General features: G+C 47.8%; 1 pseudogene; it reads left to right on the top strand.

The window, feature by feature from the left end:
• Window positions 1-19,192: 19,192 nt before the first annotated feature.
• The window catches only part of LOC146184789 (uncharacterized), a 46,145-nt pseudogene continuing 37,750 nt past the window's right edge, over window positions 19,193-27,587 (top strand).

The following is a 27,587-nucleotide window of genomic DNA, read 5'->3' as shown; positions in this document are numbered from 1 at the left end:
TCAGGCGGCATTTATCATCCTTCACGTTAAGCAATGGCCTCCTCGTGAAGAACTTCGCACCCAACAAGACCGCGCAGCTTCTCGTAGTACCTAAAACCCTTCGGCAAGAAATTCTGCAGGCGTTGCACGATGAGCCCACAGCAGGCCACCTTGGATTTGCGCGCACGTTGGGTCGAATCCAGGAGAAGTATTACTGGCCGCGACTGCCTGCCGAAGTTGCCCACTACGTGAAGACGCGTCGTGAGTGCCAACGACGCAAGACGCCGCCGATCAGACCAGCAGGACTACTAAACCCGATTCCGCCCCCAATCCTGCCCTTTCAACAAATTGGGATGGATCTCCTCGGCCCCTTTCCATCTTCGTCTATGGGTAACAAGTGGATCATCGTGGCCACTAACTACCTCACCCGTCACTCCGAAGCAAGAGCACTACCGAATGGTACCGCGGCAGAAGTCGCCAAATTTTTTGTCGAACAAATTCTCTTGCGACACGGCGCCACAGAAGTGCTCATCACGGACAGGGGAACGGCGTTTACGGCAGAGTTGACGCAAGCCATCCTGGAATACAGTCACACAAGCCATCGACGAACAACTGCGTACCATCCCCAGACCAACGGCCTTACGGAGCGCCTGAAGAAAACGATCGCGGACATGAACGCTATGTACGTCGACGCTGAACACAAGAGCTGGGACGCCATCTTGCCGTACGTGATCTTCGCGTATAACACGGCAGTCCAGGAGACGACCAGAGCGACCCCGTTTAAGCTTGTGTACGGCAGGGAGCCCACGACGACGCTCGACGCAATGCTGCCGCACGTAACCAGCGAAGACAACCTTGACGTCGCCGCCTACCTGAAGCGTGCAGAGGAAGCCCGACGACTCGAACGGCTGCGTATTGAAGACCAACAGCGCACCGACAGCCGACGATACAATTTACGACGACGCCACGCAGAGTACAATCCAGGAGACCAAGTATGGGTTTTACACAATTCGCCGTCGCGGATTAAGTGAAAAGTTGTTGCGTCGATACTTTGGGCCATACAAAATCCTTCGCCGCGTCGGACCACTGGACTATGAAGTCATTCCCGACGGAACGTCAGCATCACAACGGCGACGCGCATGCCCAGAAATTGTACATGTTGTACGACCGAAACCATATTACTCGCGTTAAATAATCTGTGGTGTTTAAACTTTGCAGTGTTTATGTTTAAGTTTCTTTGTTTTGGAACTTCAAGGAGATGTTTTTTAAGGGGGGAGTAATGCCGCGAAACCTTCAAAACAGTATTTGTTGTTTTATAACAGCCGCCGCCATACAGGCTTATCACTCTGATTCTGGACCGCGTATCAGTTCCGTAATCTTTGTTTGTTTATGCTCGATGTCGCGAGTCACACCTTTATCAGTTTTGTTGTAGCGCAAGATGCACCCAGATTTATCTCGAAGGTTCCGGCCACTCGGGTGTCTTTCCACAATGTTCCAGCCCGTGCTGGTAGCTGTTTGCGACGTTATCTAGATTGTTCTGTGCAGAATTGAGCGTTGACGAGTGTGACGGGCATTCTTTGTTCGACGACCGACGAGCGCGTTTGCTGCTGTCGCCGCCGCCGAATTGCTTAGTTCTTTTGCGGGCGCAAGTCAGCCCAATGAAGAGTTAATTTCCGTGCCATCAAGCCTGTGTCTTCATTTGTGTAATCGACCCTGGTCACCACCACGTGACAATATTGAGACTGTCCTTAAGTTATCAGGTAAAATGTTCGGAGCAGGCGACATAGTAAATTGTCTGCTGCCTTGCGCTGATTACGCCAGGCGCTAGAAACAGCGGCGCTTTTTTTCCTTGACATATTTATTGACGAGCCGGGCCAAGGGGAGAGAAGCGACGTTTTTCAACATGAGTTGAGCATCCAGACAGCTCGGCGCCGTGGCCCTGGCGGTGGACCCCTTTTCGCCCCGCGGCACATTTGAAGCAAGAGCGCAGCAAGCTCTCCCATTGGCCCTGCGAAAGTGCTGCCGTCGTATTGGACAATGTGAGCGTCAACGGTTTCTCGGTTTACTGAGCCTCAAGTGCTTCCGTTCGAGACTCCGAGTGTGAGTTCGTCACTAACGTCCATCGGAAGCAGTTCGCCCTCTAAGAGAGCGGACGCGGCGGAATCTCCCCGGCCGTCGCTGCGCGAGAACAGTCGCGTATGGCTATGTTAGCTTTCGGCCCTAGAGCCGATCTCGTTCTGTAAATGCCTGTAAATAGTGCATAAAGCCTTTTCTTCAACTCACCAGCGCCGACTCGGATTCATCGCTACCGCCCGGGGAGCTGACAGCCCTCGTTCACGAAACGGGTGACGCGCGCTAAGCAACCAACTCCTTGGCACAACCCTGTTGACGGTGGGCTACTGTGTGACAAACCCACCGACACAACATTGGTGGCAGCGGTAGGATTGACCGCAGTCAGGCACCTTGGCGCGGTTTCCCTGAAGTTTCCCTCAAACGACAGACTTTCTCTGACACACAGGGTAGCTTAGAGAAAGGCTGAGCATAGCATTGTGTTGGCCTTGCGCGTTTCAAGCCGACAGGAAGTGTTTTGAAAACCAAGGGTTGCTGAGAGGGCAATCAGTGTGAGAAAAGCTTACGCGTCTCTTGCTAGGAGCGAGACAGCGAACGTATAGTACACTATTCTAAAAAGGCAAACAAGAGGCCGGTGTAAATGATGGAGAGTTACAAGGTCACAGAACTTCTCCAAATTTGTGAGGAGTTTAGCATCAATTTGGGCTCAACGAAAAGAAATTTTTTTTTTAACCTATTGTACAAAGTATTTATTTGAAAGAGATTTGCGCCACCCCTCATGTAATGTCCCCTGTGGACCCTTGAGGAAACAATAAATAAAGAAAGAAGGCGATCCTTGAGTTCATGCAGACTAAGGACGTGACAGTTGAGGACGCCGCAGTGGCCTGGGCTGATATCATCATCATCATCAGCCTGATTATACCCACTGCAGGGCGAAGGCCTCTCCCATATTTCTCCACTTAACTCGGTTCTGTGCTAGCTGCATCCACCTGACCCCTGCGAACTTCTTAATCTCATCCGCCCACCTAACTTTCTGCCGCCCCCTGCTACGCTTTCCTTCCCTTGGAATCCAGTTTGTTACCTTCAGCGACCATCGGTTATCCTCTCTTCGCACTACATGTCCTGCCCATGTCCATTTCTTCTTCTTAATTTCCACTAGAATGTCGGTAACTTGAGTTATTTCTCTGACCCACTCTGCACGCTTTCTATCTCTTAATGTTACCCCTACCATTTTTCGTTCCACAGCCCTCTGGATTGTCCTCAACTTAAGTAGAACTCTCTTGGTTAGCCTCCACGTTTCAGCGCCATAGGTGAGTGCAGGTAAGATGCAACTGTTGTATACTTTCCTCTTTAGCGATACCGCTAAGCTGCTAGTCATAATCTGCGAGTGCTTGCCAAATGCGCTCCATCCCAATCTTATTCTTCTTGTTATTTCCTTTTCTTGATCCGGATCTGCGGTTACTACCTGTCCTAAGCAGACGTATTCGCCTACTACTTCCAGTACTTCGCTACCTAACGTAAACTGCTGTTCCTTCCCGAGGCTGTTGAACATTACCTTAGTCTTCTGCATATTGATTTTCAAGCCTACCTTTCTACTTTTCCTGTCTAGGTCATCAATCATTATTTGCAGTTCATCCCCCGAGTTGCTTAGCAAGGCAATGTCATCAGCAAATCGCAGATTACTGAGGTATTCTCCACCTACCCTTATCCATAACTGCTCCCATTGCAAGTCTCTGAATACTTTCTCTAAGCAAGCTGTGAATAGCACTGGGGAGATTGTGTCTCCTTGCCGAACACCTTTCTTTATGGGAATTTTGTTACTTTCTTTATGCAGAACTATGGTTGCTGTGCAGCCACTATATATATCTTCCAGCACTTTCACGTACGGCTCGTCTACCCCCTGATTTCGCAATGCCTAGCATCACCGCCGAAGTTTCAACTGAGTCAAATGCTTTATCGTAATCAATGAATGCTATGTATAAGGGCTGGTTATTTTCTGAGCATTTTTCTATCACCTGATTGATGGTATGGATATGATCCATAGTAGAGTACCGTTTCCGAAACCCTGCTTGATCCTTTGCTTGATTGAAGTCTAAGGTTGTCCTGATTCTATTAGCGATTACCTTAGTAAATACTTTATACGTAACAGACAGTAAGCTGATTGGTCTGTAATTTTTAAGGTCCTTAGTGTCCCCTTTCTTATGAATGAGGATAATGTTTACATTTTTCCATGGTTCCGGTACCGTCGATGACACCAGGCTCTACGTATACAGGGTGGCCAGTTTTTCTAGCACTATATCCCCCCCCCCCCCCGTCCTTCAGCAAATCTGTAGTTATCTGATCCTCTCCAGCTGATTTCCCCCTTTTCATAGTTTCTAATGCTTTCTTGACCTCGCCCTTCGTAACATCGTGGAACGTCTGACTGTTTTTCCCTACCGCCAATCTCCATACGGTCCTGACTACTTTGGCTACTGTAGAGATCTGTATAGAACTCCTCGGCTACTTTGACTATCTTGTCTCTTTGTGTAAATGCCCGTAAATAGTGTATAAAGCCTTTTCTTCATCTCACCAGCACCGACTCGGATTCATCGCTACCGCCGAGGGAGCTGACAGCCCTCGTTCACGAAACGGGTGACGAGCGCTACGCAACCAACTCCTTGGCACCGCCCACAGCCAGATCGGCGGCGGCGCGCGTTTTTTCTGACACCGGGTTTCGAGTGCGCGCCGGTGGGTGAAAAACGCCGGCTTGCCGCTTCAAAAACGCTCCATGTATTCTAGCCTGTGCAACATGGGCTATCACGAAGACGCGTAAGGTGGAGGTGTAAACTTTATTGACCATTAAAATGCAGGCGAGGGTCCTAGTCTCCCCCCCCCCCCCCGATTTCTTTGGGAGGGGCCCGCGCAACGGTTCCTCCCATGCAAATGGTGTGGCATCAGTGTACTATAAAACTTTGGGATCCTCTCCATGCAGTCTGTGCAGCGGCAAGGCCCGGACCTTCCTGCGTTTTTCATCGCGTTCTGGATGCATGTGTTTTAGGAGGAGGGAGGGGGGTATTGGAGCGCAGCTCGTGTTGTAGTGGGGATTGGGTCGGATATTCCACCGGCGAGTGATAGATGAAGCGACTGCAGAAGAGCTCGTCCCGCAGGGGTTGTTTTGAGTCTGGCTAGTTGTGTCGTTTTGGTTGCTTTTTAGAGTTCCTTGAAAGTGTTGTACATTCCTAGTCGTAGGAGGGGCTCTGCGGAAGCGCTCGGGGGAACGCATAAATTGGCACACGTGCTGCTCCTAATCAGGCCATCTAAACGTTCCCTATCTTTCGCTACGAGGATAGTGCGTAAGTGATTCTGCTGGTAATGTAAGCCTGTGTAAGTCGAAGCGCGTTTGATTCCCGTAAGCCTGTTTTCCTGTGTGCCACCCGTTTGATCAGCCTGATTGTCTGCTGGGTGGGCTTTTGGACTGCATGAATTGTATCAGTGTGAGATCCATGGGTCATGAGAAACCTGCCTAGTATGCGAATGTTTGGACGGTAGGAAAGGATCCTGTGTTCAAATTGATCTGAATATTGGATGGTGTACCAGACGTTCGGTATGGTTTGTGTATGAAAAGTGCTGATTTCGTAGCAGAGCATGACAGCCCTTTGTCATTTACATAGGTGAAAATTATATTTAATGCTGTTTGTAAACGGTGCTCTATCTCCGCATCGCTACCTCTGTATGTAAAGCTGTAGTGCAGGTTAGGTATCCAGTTAAGTAATTTGGGTAATCCCAGCAGGTCTATATTGAACAGAGTCGGAGAGAGGACCGCTCCCTGTGGAGAACCTCGTGCACCGAGGGAAATGTCGCTGAGAGAGTATGGGCCGTATGAAAGATGAGTGGTACGGTTACTGAGGAAATCACGAATGAAGTTGTAGATTCGTCTTCCGACACCAAGAGGTTGAAGGTTCGCTAAGACAGCCACATGGGTAACTTGATCAAAGGCCTTATTGATGTCTACCACCAATATGGCTTTGGTGTCCTTCGTTTTAGATTCTAGTGTATGATGTAGTCGTAGGAATATGTCTTGTGCAGGAAAACTTGGTCTGAAAGAACATACTGGTAGGCAGGAGCTCATTATCTTCCAAGTAGTTGCTCAGTAGTGTCTGAACAACATGCTCGAAGAGTTTGGCTACGCATCAAGTAAGATGGGTCGGAGATTAGTCCGCTGGATCGGCTTTCCTGAAATTGGAATAAAAACAACTTTCGCGGTTTTCCACTGAGGAGGTAGGGAGCCATTTTGCCAGCAGTAATTAAAATAGGCTGTTAATGCTAGTCCAGCACTTAACACACAAATGGTCGTCATGCGGCTTTGGTTACATAAAGAGATAATATTGTCATAGAAACACAAGTAATCGAGTGTTAAATCATATAACTGTGAAGCAAAAACCTAAGTTTATTTTTAAGACACAGTTGAGTTAAAGCCGGCAGTCACATGGTATCCATTTGGACAATGATTATAGGAATATAAATACAGTTCAGTTGACGTTTTGTTCATATGTGTGACTTTATGGGCATGCCCAAAGAGCCTAGAAACAGCTATGTTGAGCTAGAAATTAACGCTTAATTTTTTAAAAGAAACAGGTTAAAAGTTGAAATAAAGTTTGGCAGAAATACTTCGTCGTAAATAAAAGCCTGATATTAAGTGAAAACAAACAAGCACCTTCGTAATATACCTGTGTATCTGGCGAAGTTCTCAACACGAAGAGCGATATGAAAGCTCAATACATGTTGCGCTGAAATGTCGGATCTCTCTCCTTCAGTGAGGAACATATTTGAATCCACCCTGTACCAAGAGTTAGAGTAGGTATAGGGCACAGTGGCATTTTTTTGTTTCGCGTCAAAAGCATGTAGCTTTTCTTTTCAGTGAAGATGTGGTACTCCCTATATGATTTTACAATGCACTGGCTTTCAATTGCATTTCATTGGCTGCCTGCGCTGTTAAAAAGACGTTGACGTCATCTGCATGCAAAAAAAAAAAAAAGAGAGAGAGAATTCTTATTGTGGATGTGGAAAAGCTCGGTAATATGGAGGCTCTCAACGTTCTCGAAATGCATCTGAAGCGTCGCCGCACCGAGAATACGACACTTTCATCGCACTCATGGTCATTTTGACGACAGTGTCCTTATAAAGAATGAAAGCTGATGCCGATGATAGCACAAAAGAAATAGTGTTAGGCTATCATACGACGTTTGGCAAAGAGGTCAAGCATCCCTTACCACGGAGGCGTTTCCGTTAAGTAATAAGTAAATGCAGGAGAGATGGGAAGGTGCAAGTCACAAAACGGCGCTGCGCAATCCACCGGCATCCTTGTCCCACCGCACTCACGACTTCCATGCAGTTACGTTGTTTCCTTTGACGCAGCACAATACCTTGTAAAACGGGAAATTACAAACTAATTCTATTCAGTCAAGAATCTCCTAAAGATTTTCAGTCGCTATCGATATCGGAGTTGTATCGCTGTTATACGCGACAATATCGCCACCGTCGAGAAATTCTATCATCGCACGCCAAGGTGGGGCGACACTGTTGCCGACAATACTATTACGGGGACACAAGCAACCAGGCAATATCGATTCATTGTACTATATTCATAGCCCTTGAAATTAAATTCCTTCTTTTGAAGCAGCTTAGAACAAACTGCATGTTTCAGGTTGCCGGTCCAATAGTACACGCTGCCACCGCTCCAAGTTCTTCGAAGTTTATAATCTCCGCTTTGCTCCGTGTCCCGCGTTGCTCCGTGACCATTGGAACTACTCGAATAACAGGAGCCAGCGGTTTTCGAGTCGATTGAATGTTAGGCCAGTCACCTTCATAAGGCCGAGGCTACTGGGGTATAACACCGGTTCCCTACTAGCTTTTCTGGTGGGCTTGTGAAGTGTCCGTAACATTTGCGGTTAAAATCGAATCTGAAAAAAAAAATGACTGCTACAATTGGTTATAATTTTTCTCTTTTTACAACCTTAAGTCGCCGCCTCCTAGTGTACGTAAATATAGACATGCGGAAGTGAGCTGGCGAGGGTTGCTTAATGTGTTTTCTCTTGCCGGCATGCGTTACCGTTCTTGTGTTGTGGTTTTAGCAATTTTCGTCGGTTTTTTCAAGTTACTTTTTCTTTGTGTGTATTGAAGCTGGTATGACTTGATTATTAGTGTTTAACTTTCTACAGCGGCATCGGCTTTGAAGAACATGGTAGTCGAATTCTTAGCAAAATTCGCCACAGTATATAGTTTTTTTTGCACAGATGTAGCACACTACATGGACGCGTTGCAATTTGCCTCCATCGAAACGCTACCGTCGCTGCCGGGATCGAACCCACGTCCTCGGGATCAGCAGTATAGCGCCGACTAAGCCACATCTGTTACAATGGATGTAAAGAATCCCTCGATGTAAGCTCGCGAGGAATGGCGGTGCTAAAATCTTCACGAATTCCTCGCACATAGCTAGAAAGTGTCTCGATGTTCGAGTCTTAGCGCTTTTAAGTTGAAGTGACCCTCGACCTAACTGAGCATTCCGCTGTTAATGCTGAGTTTTAATGCGAATCATAAAATATCGGGCCGACACGTTTCGCTTCGTGCCAGCCTTGTCAAATGGAAGCCCTCCCGGTAAAGATCGTACGCGAGGCTTCTACGTAGGGCGATGTCGCAACGGACACAACCACTCAAAGCATATTCCGCAGGCGCCAGTTTTCCTTCGTTTTATATCGAAGCCAAAGCTTCAAAAGCGCAACGTATTAATCCTTAAAAAATGATGATACAAAATAATTTAATTACCTTGAATGGTGCCGCTTTCGGCAAGTAATGAAGTCTTGCTAAATTCAAAGGATTTGTAATTCTTTACAATCAACACTTTTCGACGCATTACGTACATCCTTGATTGTCAAGCAATCTTTTCATCCCTACAGATGGTACTCACTCCTCCTTGACAACTTGCATAGGGACTCGTTTTGCTGCTTGAGGCGCCGTTATAACAAACGAAGCCCAGGTAGGAGTTTGTAAAGAATCATTTGTTGATTCACTGCCAACATCATGCAGTAGGCACGTTGTGAAACTCTCTCTCTCTCCCAGAAGGCTTGCGTGCCTTGAATTCTTCATGAAATAAAGTTTTTCCTCCTTCTCCTCCTCCTCCTCTCGCGCTTGTGTTATGTCATGAAGACAGATGGGGCTGAAACATGGAGGCTAACGAAAAGGGTTCTTATGTTGACAAGGCAGAGGGCTATGGAACGAAAAATGGTAGGGGTGACGTTACGATATAGGAACCGTGCAGAGTGGGTCAGAGAAATAACTCTAGTTAATAACACCCTTATGGATATCAAGAAGGAATGTCAATTGGCAGGGCACGTATTGCGAAGAAATGATAACCGATAGTCGAATAGGTTTGCAAATTGGATGCCAAGGAAAGGAAAGCGTAGCAGGAGGCGGCGGAAAGTCAGGTGAGCGGATGGTGGTAAGAAGTTGACAGGGGTCAGCTGAGCGCAGCTAGCACAGGACCAGGTTAATTGGGAGAATTGAGAGAAAGGCCTTTGCCTTGTAATGGGTATATCCCGGTTGATGATGATGATGATGACAGATGATGTCACTGTCAATTTCTATAGAGTTTTCAAGTTGTTGTCAGACGTCTTGAGAATGGCGCTGAATATCGCTGGACTGACTGGTGCCGATCAGAGGCTCACAGATACCCCAAGAAAGGAAAGAAAATCTGCACGGCAATTTCATAGGACAGCCGTTCGGCTTCAATCACTGTGGAATGCAGAAAAGATATTTTCCAAGTGCGTGCCTACTTAACATTTTGTCTCATATATATACTCGTAACCTACTCTAGGTGTACGTGAATAGACGTCTACGATTGCCGTCATCCCTGCTTCCAGCAACTGGCTAAGCGACCCTTACTTCAGCGGCAGACAAGCAGCTCTTGCACTAACAAGCAACTCGGTGCACGGCCCACGAACCTAATGGCGCATTCGGTTGGGGGACGAGAGCAGAAGCATCGAGCAGGTCAGACAAGTGCAGGAGCATGCTGAGTGAGGGTGTAACTGTACTCGCACGGGAAAGCCCTCTGCGTGTCGAGAGCAGAGCGCCACGGCCATGTGACCGCACGTCTCTCCGCAGCATTCTCCGCCTACCCGCAGTGGCGGCCGTTGCAACTATGGAGTTTTTTTCATCCTCGATAATTGCAACCCGAGGAGAGGCAAACGCTCCTTTTTTTGTATGCCTTTGTTCTCACAGCGCGGCGATCTGCCTCCTTTGGCCCTTTCGACACCAGCAGCGACTCTCAAGCATGCATACAGCACCAGAGCAATGCTTTTCGCTCGCTGAGCGCCGACGATTTGCAGCCGCCATTTTGAGCATCGCCGACTCAAGAGAAAAAAAAAAAAAGACGGCGCGGATATGACGCTTTCTACCATGTGACTTCCTCTACTCCCGTTTTAGACGATGGAGAAGACGGGAGTGTACTCGGGTGCTCTCAGCGGAGGAAAAGCCCTCCTCATCTACCATTGGAAGCCAGTGATACTACTCCTGCTCTTCCACTGGAGGGCGCTGGCTTGTTTGAGAGCACAAGGGCTCTCGAGTGCGCTTATTCTCCCATTCGAATTCGACATATGACAAGCCCGTGGGAACGCAGAGAAGTCTGATGCTTTTATGACCGGTGAGCCAATATGCGCTTCGCTCGACGTCTCGCCAGCAAATAAACCGCTGTTATGATCATAATAGTTCTGAATCTCTACAGATGTCAGCACGATAGCCTGATGGAGCACTTTATTTTAATTATTTATTTATTTACGAGATACTGCAGGCCTCAGTCTTGGGCATTTTGCCGGAGTGGGCAGACCAAACACCGGAACAAAACGGACAGCATGAAAACCAATACATGAACGCAAAAAAAAAAGTTGAGTGACCACAATGAATACGTTTGCTCAGGACGGGTGCAGAACAAGTTACCAGCCTAAGACAATGAAACCCCTCTTGATCTGCGCAAGTTCAGCTGACAGTTCCAGCAGCACGCTGTAAAAAAAAAAAAAAAAGAACTAATGAAACAAAGCAATCAAACACTAAATGTATCGACGAAAATCAAACGTGACATACAGAACATGGCGCATAAACGGCATCAAAGTCGTAGTGATGTGAAAACAAAATACGCCAAGCATGCTCTATCTCTTGAGCAGGAAACGAAATCTATGGAATATAGCGATCAAGAAAACGGAGCACTCGAAGACTTGTGTACAATATCACAAAAATAGGAGCACAGTCTAATGCTGTCGAGCATGCCGCAGAATGAATGGGCGGTCGGGGATTCCACTGTACTGGCGGTGTGCGCATTCCACTCGCTCACTGTCTTTGAAGCAAAAAACAAAAAAGAGTACTTAAATGTGTACCGTCTTTGCTAAAAGTAACCAGGTTTCATGTTTAGCTTTTCGCTTGTATTGTAAAGCTAACATGGATTCACAGGGATTACAATTGTTTAAAAGTGAGGACAAAAGCTCGTCTTTACTTTGCATATATTTACAGCTTCAGATGTATGAATTCTCTGCTATCCTACTCAGAAGCGGAACACGCAGCGTGGTTACTTTTTGCAAAGACGGTACGTTCTATCAGAAAGCTCTTTCAATTTGTTTGGATGGTTAGATCGCGTTTGGCACCTAGAAACTGAGTTATATATTTTTATCTATCGCAAGCACTTCGTGATAAAGTAAATGCATGTGTTTCAGCCTGTATTTTTACAGTCTCAGTTTAATCGCCCACAAGTTTGCTTTGTTCATAAGAATTTTCGCAGATACTTTCCAGCTATAAGTGAAATATAAACCTAACTGTTTTTCTTAGGATGTTTTCTATTTATGTGATATTTGTTCTGGGTGTACGAGTCCCATACTATTGAGGCGTGCTCAAATGTGTAATATATGTTTTGTACGTTAAAAGACGGATTTCCTTTGTCGATTGTCCCCCCCCCCCCCCCCCCCCATAGCGACTTCCTCAAATAACCAAGCTTGCACATTGCCTTTTTTTTTAAATAAGAATATGTTCGTTCCACCTGAGGTGGGATGTAATTGACCCAAGTATCTGTAGCTGCTGACCGTAGATAATTACCGCTGACGCTGTAAGAAAACTTTAAAGGGTGGCGTTTTCGTCTGATTTACATAGCGACCGTTTTCTTCGCATTAATAGTAATTTGTTATGTGGTGCACCACGCTTCTACCTTGGTCAATGAGGAATTCAAACAAACATGGTTAGTTAAGCTTTCAATTCTTGATATAAAAGACTGTCATCTGCAAATAATCTTATTTTCCTGCCCACTTCTTTTATTAAATCATTGATGAATATCAACAGCGAAAGTGGCCTAAAGACAGACCCCAGAGGAATTCCCGATCTAACAGCGCTGAGCCAGACCGCACACCATCAACAAGCATGCCCTCTTGCCATAGAAAGAAATATGCTGATATCCATGGAAGCAGTGAATAATCTTTAAGCACTTTCTGGAGCTTTAGTAGCAGTTAAGGGTGAAACACACGGTCGAATGTCTTTTCAAAATCGACGAATATCATGTCAATTTGACCCCGTCTGTCTTGTCTTCTTGCGAATTCGCGAATAGTTTCAAGAAGATGTGTTGTTGTAGATAATGTCTTCCGAAACCCATGCTGCGTGTAATCTATTAAGTCTTGCAGATAGACATAAATATGCTGAATATAATGCGCTCAAGAGATTTTGCACAAGCAAGCAATCATGAAAGCGGTCTGTACGAAATGATAAGCTATGGTTTTCGGCTTTAGGTATCTGGGGGCCCTATTCTATACAATTCGCCATTTCGTTCAAATTGTGACGTACGCGTGACGTGTGCAGTAGGACGGTGCCAGGTTACATAAGCACACAATCGGGTTACGCATTCTGAAGAAGAAGAGAAATAAAGGGACAGAAAAAAGCGCGCTGTCGTCTGCTACCATATATTGGCGCCAAGTATGAAGAACGACGGTGCTCCTGCAGGAACCGATACTCTGCGGTGCATTCCGTGATTCGGAAGCCTCTGGTTGCAGTGAGGTGAGTGAAGTATGTTGTGACGTTGCGGAATTAGTGTGTCATGACATACTTGCGGTCGAGCATTCAGCATCAGCTACGCACGGAAAGGCTGCGCCAGTTTCAGCTTAAGAGCAAGAATACCAATGGAATATTCGCAGTGGTGCGAAATGGGAGCGGAAAGTAGCATTTCTGTTTATAAGCGCCGATGATCTCTCATGTTCACTTATCAGCGGCTTTTAAATGCACGAAATAAACGTTTAAGGACTTGGTCGTAAACAGAAGGAATCGACAGATTTCCAAAGTATCTCCAGCACTGGCGAAGAGGCGCCGGCGCAGCCGGTAATGTCCATCTCTGAGGACAACGCTCGCAGTTTCAAAGTGTCAATTACTATTAGGTACTGGCTGTGCTACCCACCTTTTTCGCAAAGCCGCGTTATGAGCAGCTACCGTCAGGTCACCAAGTCTGCTTAAGTTTCTAACATATTGTGTCGGCTTCAGTTGCGTAGAGTGCGGAAAGCAGCGCAGAGAGAGATATGGAGGGAGAGAGAGAGTCTTCCACACACGCACAGAAGAAGTGAAAGGCATACGCTGGGCCTTACACCTAGTCGGTTAAATTTTTATGTGCTAGCGTGTGAAAAGCTCTAACGAAACGTAAAAGATGTCCCAGAAAGAAAACAAAACAGAAGAACAGAATAGCGGGAAGGTTAATTAGGCGATTCTCAGGCTACCGTACACGCGCAGAGGGAGATAAACGGACAATAAGGAAAGAAAGCGAAAGATGACTGAGGAATTCAAGGTGTGAAGCTAGGGCGGAGCCCCGCGCGCATGTATTCCTTACTGTCGAAACTTTAAAGTGCAAATCAATAAAGGGAGATTATTTTCAGGCTGTATTAAAAAAAGCAGTCAACACAAAATGTCACTCAACTATATCATATGATTAGACCATACCGTCATAACGTGCTCCGGAGTACCATATTTCTTTCTAAAAAATAACCAAATGGTGAGCCCGCATGAATATTAAAAGAAAACTTTTTATATGAAACACATCACATGTGGCAAGCAAACATGTGCTATGTATGTACATGGAGCATACATTCCTTTAATAAAATAGAAGCTGTGAGTATTTTGCTTGCTTTGCCCATCGTGGAAAGGCTGTTCAACATTGAAGTTAGTACATAGTGTAAGACAAAAAGGCAGTGTTTAGGGCTGACGTATAAGAAAGTCTTTGTTGATCCTTCGCTGCTTGTCGCGCGACGTTCCTGCACAGCCATCGACCCCTCAGGTTGTACTCGCGAACCGATCAGAGAAAGCATCGCGGTGCTCTCTGAAATTCATGATGGTTTGATGGGCGCTGTTTAACACAGAGACAAAGAGAAGAAAACACGGGACTGGCGCCTTTATTTCTCTTCTTTTCTTTGTCTCTGTGTTAAAGAGCGTCAACGAAACCATCATGAACAACTCAACCAACTTCCCCTTCTGTTGCTCTCTGAAATGCCTCGTCTCGCGCAGATCAACCGCTTGAGTTAGCGGGCCGCATTGCTGCGCTTGGCAACGACGGCGCGGATTGATGGTTGCTTTATGAGAGCAAAGCATTTTCAACGCCCTACGATCCTCGTGCGGCTGTAAATCTGCGTCTTCATTATTAATACTCTAAAAAATGACGCAGCTGAAAAGTTCCCTTATAATGTCGTTTCATTGCTTTCTGCAATTACAACAAGATGTGTCAGTTTACTACACCACCCACCAAACTCTCTACTAAACTGCGGAGAGCTACCAGCCACCTACACTGCACGTCGAATTCGCCTTATTTATTTCGCGGCCGCCTCAAGTGCTTCAAAATGCGGCGCCCAACTTTGGTCATTTACAGCAATGGCTGAATATCCTTTGCGTGATGAAACGTCATTTTGCGTCATCATTAAATGTTTATGCATGACGTATTTCCTGCCACACAACGTCAGCCTATTAGATTTCAGGAGTCGGCTCTTGACAGTGGTTGGTTCATTTCAGCCCATTCGTAATACAAGCGTAAGTGCTTTCCTTTCCATCATATTTACCTCTGTTTTCCATCCACAGTTACTTATATATACCCTCTATGCATCATGAATACCACCGCCAAAAATAAGTTTTCACCCTCACGTAATTTTTACGCCACCGCAAAAAGCCATTTCGAAACACCGAAATTTCGCGCCACAAATTTGAAACACGTGACTGTTCTGAGAACCAATCAGAGAAAAAAAAATATGGCGTCGAACGGCGGCCATGTGTGTCGATCCGCGGGTAATTTTTGCGCACTTCCAGTCATTCAGGACTGCTGCACACGGCAGACTTATTAAATAGAATGTACAAATATTTCGAACCCCAGTCGGCTTATCTCACGAGAAAAGCTGTAGGTATGCCGTTCATTCCAAGCGATCTTTTATGTTTAGATTTAACCAAAGAGGCAAGATGCTTTCTTTTGTCACTGTGATATTTTCAGTGGGTGGGCGCTCAACTGAAAGATTAATGCTGGGCTTTCAACCGTCGTCATTTCTAAAAACTGAAAGCTATTGAAGGGCTGTTTCCCCGAAAGTCTCACCAAAACATACCTGGGGAGGTCAACAAAAAAGTCTTCACAAATACACTTTGTTTAAAATATTTTGCTTTTTTATTAGTAATTTTTAGTTAGACGTATGTTAGAAAGTTTGCCAGCGTTATATTTGTAGAGCACCGACGCTGTTGATTCCTTATTCATTTAGGTTTCCGTCCTAGCCCCACTACTTCCTTCATCATCCACGGACGTATACGCTGTCGCGTACACAGCCTCATCAGAACAAAGTTCTTGACGCGTTTGAAGACAAGGTTCTAACGAAAGCCCATAGCTCGTTCACATCACGCGCATGTCCGATTTAGAAAAAAAAAAGGAATGAAATCACACAGCGACCTATCCATTCATGGTATCTAATATATCAACGTCTTCAAAGCGTTAAAAGTTCCGAAGGAAATTTTTTTCTTATTTTCAGTAGGGCGGCTAAGTAGAAGGGTTTAAGATATCATTTTGTAATCAGATATTCCATCAAAAATATGTATTTTGGGCTCACATTTGAGCGCTGCGTTGGTTACAAGAAATAGTTCTAAGGCTGAATCTGTATAATTTTCAATGGGGGTGGGCGATCTCACTAACTGAACTAAGTCATGAAATACTATTAGGTCCACAAAAGGTTCGGCTGTACTAGAAAGCGGCGTCCGCAGCAAGCGTTCACTCAAATGTCCACGAGACAGCTGCGACGCGCCTCCGTACAAGGCCGCTGCCGCGGCTGCCGGTTAACGACTTCAAGATTGTTTTCCGCCCTAATGCGGGTGTCAGTCTAGTCCAATACAACGAGGGAGAACTACGGGCGGCTGTTGTCGCCGGCAGCGGATTGCAGCCTACTATTGCCAAGGAGGACCTCATATGTACCAACCTGGCCAAGAATATTTTCACAGTGTCAACTTCTTGCGCAGACCGAGCTGCCAATTATGCCAAAATCAGACAACTCACACTTCGTGGCAGCAAACTTATGTTCCACACATACGTAGCTCCTCCGGACGGGGCACGGCCAGGAATCATCTACCGCGCCTGGAACGGTGAGTCGCCGCAGGACTTGCTCAGAGAACTACGCCGGGCGAATCCTCTCTTACCGATTGTCCAGGCCAGGAACATGGGGCGAACCTCGCGTTCTGTGCTCATTCACTTCAAGGCTGAAGAACTTCCGCCATCGGTGAAAATTTTTGGCGTCCTTTACGCAGTATTACCCTTCCGCCCCAAAGTGGAGGCCTGCTTGAACTGCAGACAAATCGGCCACAGACGCGATGTGTGCCCGTTGCCGAATCGCCTCACCTGCCCAGGCTGTGGACAGAAGCACCAAGCGGACCTCCCCTGCATTCCGACGTGCGTGGTCTGTGGGGGCGCCCACATGACGGGCGACAGGGCCTGCAAGAAACGCTACCAACGCCGCTATAGTCGTCCCTCCCGTCCACGACAGGCGCAGCCGCAGCAGGAGTTCAACCTCGAGAAGGAGTCCTTCCCAACAATCTAAGACGGCCACCATCGCAACAGGAGCAAAAGTCCTGGACGAACTGGATCCCAAAGCCGGGACAGTGGGACCCATTACAAAAAGGTGAGCTGGGCAGAGCAAGCCTCCCGCTCCACTAGAACCCGATCTGAATCAAAAGAAAACTCTAAAACTCGGGAAACTATCGAACGTCTAACTAGAGAGAATCAGGAATTAAAGCAACAGTTGGCTTTGGTACTGGAACGCTTAAATACACTCACAGCACCTACTCCTAAACCTTCTCCGTCCCTTACTATCGCCCTCTCCACCTCGGAGACAGATATAGCAGACCAATCAGAGAGCGATTCCATAGAATCCTCCCCCCAGCCCGCGAAAAAGAAGAGGACACAACAGCCCGATTCAGCTGACGAGGACCCCAAATGCACATTTCAACAAATCCGAAAAGAGCACAGGGGGCTCAGACAAAAGGTTGATTTATGCTTTACCCAAATCGCCGAACGCTTTACCAAGATAGAGAATATTCTCGACATGCTAGTTGCTCGGCTCTCCCCCTTGGACGCCCTGCCACAATCCTCCCCCTCTCAAGCGCCTTCCCAGCAATAACCCCCCTTGCGCCCTTGCCTCCTCCTCCCCCTCTTCACTCTGCATATGGCAATGGAACTGCCGCGGGTTGCAAAGGAAGAGAGACAATCTCTCTCTATACATACAGCACTCTACACCTTCCCCAGATGTCATCTGCATACAAGAGCCTTTAAAGGCATGCAAGCTTCTAGGCTATCAGGCTATACACTCCCATTCTACTTCCCCGTGGGTTATCACATATATCCAGAGAAATATCGTGTATGTAGCTCACGATCTGTCCGACCTCTATTCCGACTGCACTCTTCTCGAACTCCTCCCCCATCGTAAAAGACAACTCTCATATTTCATTTTAAATATCTATTCTCATCCTAGAGATAACCTTACTGCTGTATTTGAAGCAGTTGACAGGGCCATCCAAATAGCAGGCTCCGCTCCTATAGTGGTAACGGCTGATTTTAATGCGCCACACGTAGACTGGGGATATAATAGGAACACTCGCAAGGGCACCAGCCTATCTCAGTACATTCAGCGAAATAGGTGCACCCTAGTCACTGACTGTACACTAGCCACACGTATTGGCAACAGTGTGAGCAAAAATAACAGCCTAGACCTTACTTTTACTAAGAACGTCCGTCAGGCTAACTGGACTAACACGGGAATCAACCTCGGCAGCGATCATTACATCCTAACAGTTACGCTACCGTCTGCTAGTTTACGGCCTCAGTTTCACCTTAAACCTATTGTAGACTGGGACAAGTTCCGCAAAATTAGAGACCAAAACCCGGCACAAGATATTCATGACTATATGGTTCAGTTCAGTTCAGTTCAGGCGTTCAGTCGTGTCCGACTCTTCGTGACCCTATGGACCATGTCACGCCACGCTGACTATATGGACTGGGCTTCTAAGCTCCTACGGGATGTATCCCTTAGCGAAAAATTGGCCCCGCGCAGAACATATTGGCGATCCAGTTGACAGCAGACTACTCCACCTCTGGGAGGCCTATCAGAATTTAGAGAAACGATGGCTCAGGCAAAAACATAATCGCAAATTAAAACGGAAAATGGCGCAAACGCTCTAGCTCATCACCGAACACGCGGCCGAGCTCTCGTCACAGCAATGGAATCAGTTATGTAACCGATTAGACGGCACTCTACACATGAAGAACTCGTGGTCCCTCCTCCGCCATATACTAAACCCATGTTCCTCACGGTCAGAAAATAATAAACAAATCACCAAACTACTGCACGAGGCGGAGAAACAGGGGCAAGACGTTGAAGCAGCTCTTAAAGCCACATACTTCCCCGACCTAAAGCAGGAGCCATTACCGGCTTACAAAGGAACCCCCAATTCAGACTTGGACGCTCCCATCACAGAGGCGGAGATATGGGCTGCCCTGGGTAGGCTCCGCACCACGTCCGCACCAGGTCTTGATGGAGTAACTAACAAAGCGCTACGAAATTTAGACGCCAAATCATTAGCCTCTCTCATTAGGTACATGAATCAACACTGGGACCAGGGCACGCTGCCCCCGGAATGGAAATCAGCCAAGGTAACTTTCATACGAAAACCTAACAAACCTTTAGACCTTAAGAATCTGAGACCAATCTCTCTCACCTCCTGCACAGGTAAAGTCATGGAGCACGTAATCCTAAATCGACTTAACCGATACATGGAGCAAAACCAGCTCTTCTCCACCACCATGCTTGGCTTCCGCGCGGGCCTGTCAACCCAAGACGTCATGTTACAACTTAAGGAGGATGTGCTCAATCCCGTTTTCGTTTTCCCTCACATCACCAGAGCTATCCTTGCATTGGACCTGACGAAGGCCTTTGATAATGTTGCCCACTCCTCCATTTTACAATCACTGAGCGACCTAAACGTGGGCTCTCGCACGCATGACTATGTTGCTGCCTTTCTCAGCAACCGATCCGTCTGCCTACAATTAGGCACAGTAAAAACTTGCCCCTTCACGCTAGGCAGTAAGGGAACGCCCCAGGGAGCAGTTTTGTCCCCATTTCTTTTTAACATTACTCTTATCCCGTTAACGAGGGATCTTGACAAAATTCCTTCCATCTACCACTCCTTGTATGCGGATGACATCACCATCTGGGTCAATACCGGCAACCATGGCGAAATAGAATCCAAACTTCAGCTGGCCGCTGACACTGTTGCTACGCATGCAAGCAGCATTGGTCTAAGCTGCTCGGCAGCTAAATCTGAGCTCATAGTCATGGACCTAAAAGAACGGAACCCCCCTAATATTCAAGTCACATTAAACGACATCCCCATCCGCAGGGTCAATAGAATCAAAAGTTTAGGTCTCAGTATTTCTGACAACGGCTCCAACGCCGAGACCATAAAATTAATTCGTGCTGCCATTTTGAATACACCCTCACTAATTAAGCGTATCGCCAATCGCCATCGCGGCATGAGGGAAGCAGACACACGTCGCCTCATTCAAGCATTTTGCCTATGCAGGATCACCTACTCCATCCCTTACCTCTACCTCACACCCACGGAGACCGAGCAACTCAACAGACTTATCCGCACAGCGTACAAAAGCGCTCTCCTCCTCCCTAAATCAACGCCTACTGAAAAGCTACTTCAACTAGGGGTTCACACCTTAGGAGAGCTGGTAGAAGCTCACCTCATTAGTCAGTACCACAGACTCTCGCATACCGAAACCGGCCAAATTCGTCTGCGCCGAATTGGGATAAACCTACCCGGTCATACCTCGGCCACGCGCAATCATCCCACCGCTGTTAGCAACAATCTTTACATTCCGCCTCTTCCCAAAAATACCCACCTGGAGCATAATCGTGAGAGACGGAAAGCTAGAGCCAAGACTTTGCACAAGCACTACCCTCCTGGCGCTCCGGCAGTTTACGTAGACGCGGCCGAATATTTAAACCGACCAGCTTTCGCATTAGCTGTCGTGGATGGATTCCACAACACGATAGTCAGTGCGTCCAATCCAAATTTGCAGGATTCCCTGCAAGCTGAAGAAGCAGCAATTGCCCTAGCAATCACACACTCCTCTGCTGAGTATATCTTCTCAGACTCCAAAACAGCAATTATTAATTATGCCCATCGCAAAATTCACTCCCCGGCCGCAAACATTCTAGCATCATCCCCTCCACCGAATCACCTCATCACCCTCCTCTGGGTCCCTGCGCACAGCGAACACCCAGGCAACACGGCCGCTCACTCCCAAGCCCGAGCACTCGTCAACCGGGCTGAGAGCGACCTGGTGCCTTCGTCTCGCAGTGCCAGAGATCGGATTCTTAACTACCACGACCTCACCGTATTTTATAGAAATTCCCGCCTGCTGTACCCTCCTCCGCATAAATCTCTTCCCAAAAGCGACCAGGCTTTCTGGCGCAGACTTCAGATGGCCACAGTCATGACCCCTTTCCTTCTCTCTATTATAAACCGTGGCGAAACCTCTCCTCACTGCCACTTGTGTCCTAGCACCAGAGCCGACTTCACTCACATCTTCCTGAACTGCCCGAACAAACCCAAGCCCCCGTGGCAAGGGCCAAGACATCAGGAGCCATGGGAGGCTGCTCTGCGCAGCTCGCTGCCGGAGGTACAGCTTCTGACAGTGAGCTGGGCCCGAGGGTCGCCGAAGCTCAAAAGTGCCCGGCCATCTAGAGCGGCCTGAGGGCCCATCGTCGTCCTGCTCCCTCACTTCCCTTTACCCCCCCCCCCCCTCACTTGGTTCTTTTTTGAATCATTCAAGTTGCTACCTACCTACCTTGAGGCTCATCAAAGCACAGCGCCTGTATACTGCTTGGAAGCAAAGTCCAGCATAAGCTTTGGGTGATCGAAGGCCAACTCACTACAGACATAACTGCCACGCAGACCCTTATCAGCTGAAAGCACCTGAGAGCTTGAAATCTTCAATATTCAAGGCTAAGACCTCAAAGCAAATTTTAGTTCATATGTTTAGAATGATTGGTTAAGTTATTATCACTCCTTCCCGCAATGTCCCCGGGCCTTGGAAATATTGGATATAAGCCTACTGGACGATCACTTCAAAATCATGATGCACACTACATATTGAAGATTTTGGATGGAAATCTGGACACCCGTTTATATTTACTGTCAAGCCGAAACTACGTATTCGGGTGTCTCGCTCCGCAAACATCTTTCTACGAGCGTGATTCATAACTGTTAACTAATATACGGCAGTCCACAGCATGAGATATTCTGCTGGCGAAACCCTAAACAAACTGTCCTTAGGATCATTTCTGAAGCCCACATTATTTCAGTCGCCAGCGATGTCATCCTTATCATCTAGATCCATCTCATATTAATAGACCGGCCTTCATGCACTGCCGATGACACTCACCCATAGGCAAATTAAGTAACATGTGCCAGCGCATAGTGAAAAGATGTCACACAGTAGGAACGAAAACTTCACTGCAAATCATAAATGTGAGGGTGTTTGAAAGCGAAGTCTGCTTGAATGAAAGCACTTAGAAAGGAAAGAAGTCGTACATGGGAAGAGAGGCCTGGCTGAAACTAATGCGGACGATACTCTTGCTCGCATTTGAAGGCCGCCGTAAACTCGGATAACTTCATGAGCGCCTCATTGCAGCGTCTGCTCGCATCTCCGTATACGTCATCCTCGTAGTCACCGCTAGAGCAGAGCGCGTAGCACGAAGACACGAAGAAAAGTCGGTCATGAGCGAGACTCGTCTCCATGGAGGGTGTATCACTCGGCTGTTGCAGGATGCGTAGCCTGTAGCCAATCAAGGCGGCCAAGAGAGCACTCGCGTCCACCTGGTGCGGAGAGCGCTCTGAAGCTGACTCGGTAGTAGTAGTTTGGTTGCTACGGTGTTCTGGTGGTATTTGAGGACCACGGCTGCTCTCGTCGTACACAGGATTTAGGAGGACACCTCTGAGGATTTCGTCCGCAATGAGGCGCCCAGCGCCGCCGTAGTTTACAGCTGCCGGCAGGTCAGGGTGGTAAAGTGGGAATGCAAAGAATTCGCGAGAGACGGTCAGTGTTCCATGCACGTTCCATCTATTAGTCAGTGCGGTGCCTGGCTTAAGGATATTTGTCAGATTGTGCTGCTGTAATCGCCATCGATCTTTCATCAGGCTTATCCAGTAGGTAAAAAAGCCAACTCTGTTGGCAGGTTGAGGGAGCACGCTGGCTAACAAGCTCCACGTGGCGTCATCACCTTGGGCCCGGACATCGAGCACGGACCTGCTGCGACGCTTCACAATATCGGCGACGGTGTCTCTCACATCTTTCACGAGAGTTTGGAATTCATTACTAGTGGGAAACAAGCTTAGCCATGCGACGCCTACGCTGTTCTCGATGGTCACTAGGCAGCGCCGTGGGTGCACTGATGACGGGAGACCCATCACTTCCAAGGTTACGTCCGCTATTTCTTGGTCGGCCATCCAGCCTACCTCGTGAACTAAGCGGAGGCCCAGGCTGAGCGTCAGCGCCTCTCGCGTATCAGACTGAAGACTGAATAGGTAAAAAACTGCTCGTAGGAGGTCGGGATTTTCCACCTGCACGATGTCATTGGACGAAAATGGTTGCGCCCACATGAAGTGCTCGTTGAGCAGCAGCAGCAGGCGTCCTGTGGTCATTCCGGGAGTCGTCCTTTCGGTCAAATTACTGATAGACATGCTCAGAAATCTCTGTTCAGTATTGGCCACTGCTGGCCCCAGCACTGCTAGCGTCAACCGGTTCATAGCTTTTATAATAGCGACGAGATCAGTGGCTTGGGTTTCAGGTGCGTCAAAAATTCGCAGCATGCTCAAGACGTACTGCTGGTACCGGATTGATTGTGTCAGGTCCCTTGTTTGGCCGACGAACGGCCGCATGAAAGCAATCCACTCGCGGAGAGCGGCACCCAGACCAATTCTGAGCACGGGCCCCCCTGTAAAGTTGCGGGAGTGCGTCAGGTTCAAAGAAACTTGGAACCATAAGTGAATGTTCCAGTTTCCGGAGAGATCAAGAAGAGTCTCGAAGAGGTCCCTGCGTGATGTCTTGGGCCATGGTAGGTGGCGCTCGGCCAAGAACATTTTCAGTCGGTCCAAGCTACTCTCCGAGAGTTCGATGCAGGACCTGGCCAACTCGACTAACCTTTTTGGGACGACCGCCGCTGCCCACTGAGCGTAATCGGCTTTGCCGATTTCAGGGCGCGGCCACTCGGTTGCGCTGAGCGCATGGTCGTACATAGAGTTTACAGCGACATCAAGTACGGTGAGCAAGCGATGATCACGCTGCCAGCCATCGCAGACAAATCGGTATAAATTCTCGCACGGATCTTGGGATCGATTTAGAGAAGACTCTAAGGAGCTCATATACATCTGACAGGCAGTAGTGTCGCAGCCTGATAAGCGTGTCAGGTGAGCGTGGTCAAAGTATGCAGATCGGGAGGCGGTGCGGAACACGTCAGGGTACGAAATGCGATTCCACATCACCGAAATAGCGTAGAAGAACAAAGCGATGGCAGAGCTGATGGCAGTTGCAAGGAGGAATTTCTTGAAACGCCTCTTGACTTGCCAATTCACCTGGCGAACAGCAACATGTCCTCCCTGCATGCTGTTACGACCAAGCATCCGCATTTGCGCGCTCTATTGTTCGCCTGTGGGCATGGAAAAGTGCTGTGAATATGTGGTGATGGTCCAATGGCTCTAAGTGAGCCTGTTTCCAGGAATCCTGTTTTGTAAGCCTGTTTTGCTTTGTGGACACTCTGCAAATGCCAAATTGACCCTGCCAAGAGAACGTCTGGAAAAACACAAAGAAACGTCCCCCTGCGGGAAATGCAGGAAGTGCTTTCTTTCTTTTGTTCACCCTTCCAGTCGAGAAGTGCTATCCTCCAGTGATGAATGCCTCCTATCCAAAGGAGACGACAGAGTGACATGTCCGCTGACGTGCAGGACAAGAAAGGAGCATGACTCATACGGCCATTAAGTGATTTCCCAGGAATGCAGGAAAGATTTGCAATTGTCGAAAACGGACAATGCTGGGAGCGGATGCGGCGCCACGTGCACTCGGGTTTCTGAGAAGTAAAACCACTTGTCAGAACCAGCCTGTGGTTTCTTTGCTGAAGAATAGAAATGTACCTCCTCTCCTCGCCGTTCCCAAGCTTTTCCCGCCAACAAGTGATCACGCCCAACGAATGAATGCCGGACCAGTCAGTGCTTCAGACCATCAGTGCAGTGATGTGTTCGATTGGATGCCGATACCTGAGGGGCGTGCCCTGGATTTGGTTGGTCAGCATCTTCAGAGAGGGGCTGGACATAGGGGGTTTTAAGGACGCTGCAGAGCACGAAATGTCGCTCTGGGCCCTGGGTAAACGGCTCATCCAGTCGCTTCTCGCTATGAACTCTTAACGCTTGCCATTTTGCTGATGTACCCTTCTTTTTCGTGTAAATAATCTTGTAAATAAGTTTCTCAAAGTGCCATTAAACCTGCTTGTACATATTTCACCAACTTCGAAGATTCAATCCTACTTCAACCCCGAGTCTCTGCACGCTACCAAGTGAAGGCCGGGTCGACGTAGCCCCAGCGTCACGACAACTGGTGGCAGCGGTGGGATCTGAATCTACAAGCACAACGACTGGTGACCAGCGTTGGGATCTGAATCTACAAGCCACAACATCTGATGACTGGAGGTGGGATCTGGATCTACAAGCTACAACATCTGGTGATTCGAGGTGGATCAGAATCTACAAGCCACAACATCTTGTGATCGGAGGTGGCATCTCAAGCAACAAGCAGGAGCAACAATCGGCCAACAAGAAAGCAGCTCGGAACATCGATCGCATGTGTGGGTGAGTGCTTGGCTTTTCTTCTGATGTGGACCAGGTTCTAGAACAGGGTTAGATTTTAGAACTGGTAAAGAGAGTGTGGAAACGCCTTTAGGTTTGGTAGTTTGCACAGTTGTTTTGGAAGTAGCCGACACTCGGAGCGATCATGGACCTACAAAAGCTGCAGAAACCGGACCTGTTGCTGTTGTGTGAGGAATTGGGAATTGATACAAGTGGTTTGGCACGAAAACCCTTGATTATAAAGGCAATCACTGATCTGGGAACCGATGATGAGGAGCTCAGTGAAGCATGGAACCTCATCGGTCAAAAAAAGGAGCAGCTCAGACAGCAGAAAGAGCGGGAAAAAGAGGAAAAGGAGTGGGAAAAAGAGGAAAAGAAGCGTGAAAGAGAAGAAAAAAAGCTGGACCAAGAAATTGAGCTCCGGAAATTAGAACTAGAGTTGAGCAAGAGGTCGGGCAATTCTCCCCAGCTAGCGGTACCTCTTCTCAACAAGGAGGCAGATTTCAAGATGTCAAAGTACATGCAGCCATATGTGATATCGGGGGATATCGGTCTGTATTTGGCTAACTTTGAGCGAACTTGCGAAAAACTGTCCTTCCAGCGAGACACTTGGTCTCAGAGATTATTGACGGTTCTGCCCTGCGAGGCAGCGGAGGTTGTCGCGCGGCTAAGCAAGGAGGACGCGGACAACTACGAGAAGGTCAAAGCTTGCCTTCTGAGAAAGTATAGGCTTAGCGCCGAGGCGTTCAGACAACGTTTTCGGAACGCTACTAAGTCCAGGGACGAGAGTTACCCTGAATTCCTGTACAATTTAAGAGTTAATTTGGGCGAGTGGCTAAAGAGCACTGATTCCTACAGTGATAGGGACGCTGTAGTCGAGCGAATTCTTTTGGAGCAGTTTTATAACTGCCTCCCAGAAAAAGAAAGAAATTGGTTACAGGACCGAGGCGAAATTAAGTCGGCAACTGAAGCTGCCGAACTTATTGAGGAGTATGCTTCGCGCCGACAATTCAGTAACCCAGCAGTGGATAGGCCCCGCAATCCCAAGTTCAGTGTGAATAACCGTCAGGAAAAGCACTTTGCTAGAGTTGGAAACGAAGAAATGAAGGTTTCTTCAGGCAAACTCCCTAGAAAGGACGGCAGTGAGAAAAGTGGGGAAGTGACCAACGCGCAGAACACAAAGAATAAGCTTGAGGCTAGGAAGCCGCTCACATGCTTTAGGTGTAATGAGCAGGGTCACATTGCCGTCAACTGCCGGAAAGAAAAGATTGCTTTCTCGTATGTCAGTGACTGCGATGAAAATATGCAGCTTTTAGAACCCTACCTGCATGACCTAGTAGTCAACGGGAAGCCTTGCAAGGTACTGCGCGATTCGGCCGCAACGATGGATGTTGTCCATCCGGCGTATGTGTCGCCTGCCGACTATACAGGACAGTGTGCGTGGATCCGCCAGGTAGTGGAGGAACAGAGTGTGTGCTTGCCAATCGCGAACGTGGTCATCGAGGGCCCTTTCGGCAAGTTAACAACCGAGGCTGCCGTTTCAGGAAAGCTTCCTAAGTGCTATCCGTATTTGTTCTCCAACAAATCGGACATGCTATTGCGAAAGAGGGGCATCCTTTTCGGAGACAGAGTTGTGCAAGCCTTAACACGTTCAAAGGCGCGAGAACTAGCTACACTGCTCATTCCAGAAAAATCCACAGCGGAGGAAACGGCAGTTAAAACAGTGGTCGATGTGGAAGATAGCGGGTCAGAAAACTTTGAGAGCGAGGCATTTCAGATAAGTCAACATGAAAGTGAGCTTGATGAGACGCGGAGTGAGGACGTTCTTGAGAGTAACCTCTTGCCGCCAGTGTCTAGTAATCTCACGAGACTTTTAAGTGGAACCCGAGAGGACTTAGCTATGGAGCAAGCCGTGGTAAATCTAACGTTAAACCTTCCCGAGGAGATGGGGGACAACTTGATTTGCCTCAGCGGAAAAGGAAGCAACGCTCAGGAGCTTCTAAAAAAGACGGAGCAGAGAGGAGAACTAAAGAAATCCCAGCTGTCCGATCTGGGCGAAATAATAACAGAGTTTGAGGCCTGCT

Source organism: Amblyomma maculatum, chromosome 7 (assembly GCF_055883805.1).
Source record: "Amblyomma maculatum isolate TAMU_Amacu chromosome 7, ASM5588380v1, whole genome shotgun sequence".
Classification (NCBI taxonomy): Eukaryota; Metazoa; Arthropoda; class Arachnida; order Ixodida; family Ixodidae; genus Amblyomma; species Amblyomma maculatum.
Note: the sequence above shows the minus strand (reverse complement) of the source record. Positions and strands in the feature narration are given on the sequence as shown.